At 38.2% G+C, this 1,084-nt stretch overlaps 1 non-coding gene across 1 annotated transcript; it reads right to left on the bottom strand.

Moving 5' to 3' along the window:
* Window positions 1-480: 480 nt before the first annotated feature.
* LOC145405188 (5S ribosomal RNA) lies at window positions 481-599 on the bottom strand. The gene has a single exon (XR_013898289.1). It is a non-coding gene; the product is annotated as a 5S ribosomal RNA (ribosomal RNA).
* Window positions 600-1,084: the final 485 nt, after the last annotated feature.

Raw genomic sequence — 1,084 nt, 5'->3', positions numbered from 1 at the left:
CTGGAGACTTCCTGAGCACTCACAATAATAACAACTGTACAGGGGAGGACAGAGATGTGAGCAAAATGAGGAGTAGATCTAAGTGGCAATTAATGCAGAGACTGAGCTCATTATATAGGGGCCGGCAGAGCTTGATACAACTTGTAAGAAGGACGCGCAAATGAAGCCAGAGGGGACAAATTGTTGACACTCCTGCTCTGAACAACAGAAAGAACGACTTACTCTACTATAAGGGAGGAGGGGGGGAGTGAGGTAGAACACGCTCGTGATCAAACATGCAGCATACTGTACGTTAGAATTACACAAAGGATGATGAAATCATAGGCTATGTAACAACCCACATACATATATAATGTACATTCATTCATTGCCAGACGCCATGTATCCCAAACGGGGTGGACAAGGGCTTAGAGTTAATTGTTTTACAGGAAGGGGCACTAATCCTCCACCAACCCCACTTGACACCTAGGGAGAACGTTATGCCAACAGCATCTGGTGTTCCCAGGCGGTCACCCATCCAAGTACTAACCAGACCCAACGTTGCTTAACTTCGCTGATCGGACGGGAAGCGGTGTACTCAACGTGGCATGGCCGTTATATATATATATATATATATATATATATATATATATATATTCTCACAACACACACACACACACACACACACATACACAGACACACACCTACACATTTACATTCACACACATACACATACTATGTATTAACTGTATCATAACATATGGTGCTTTTGTTCTACCTTAAATTATTACAAAATTATGTGTATTGTATGTATTGCTGACCTAACAAATAATTTTTCATTTCCCTTTTAAATGTTAGGATATTACTTGACTTAAAGAGAATTTTTTTATCTATTGGTAAACCATTAAATAGTTGAGGGCCGAAAGATATTATACTGTTCTTGAAGAGGGTTGTTCTAAATTGTGGAGAGCATAAATTAATGCTATTACTACGAGTATTATGTGGGTTTTCTACAAACTTAAATATTTCATTCCCTACATAGACTCTTAAGGTCTTATACATCAGTAGTAATGTAAAATACTTATGAATATTTTCAAAATTCAAC

Source organism: Coenobita brevimanus, chromosome 65 (assembly GCF_032717465.1).
Source record: "Coenobita brevimanus isolate Jiangsu-jjx chromosome 65, ASM3271746v2, whole genome shotgun sequence".
Classification (NCBI taxonomy): Eukaryota; Metazoa; Arthropoda; class Malacostraca; order Decapoda; family Coenobitidae; genus Coenobita; species Coenobita brevimanus.
The sequence above is the reverse complement of the archived record's forward strand: the minus strand, read 5'-3'. Positions and strand labels throughout refer to the sequence as shown.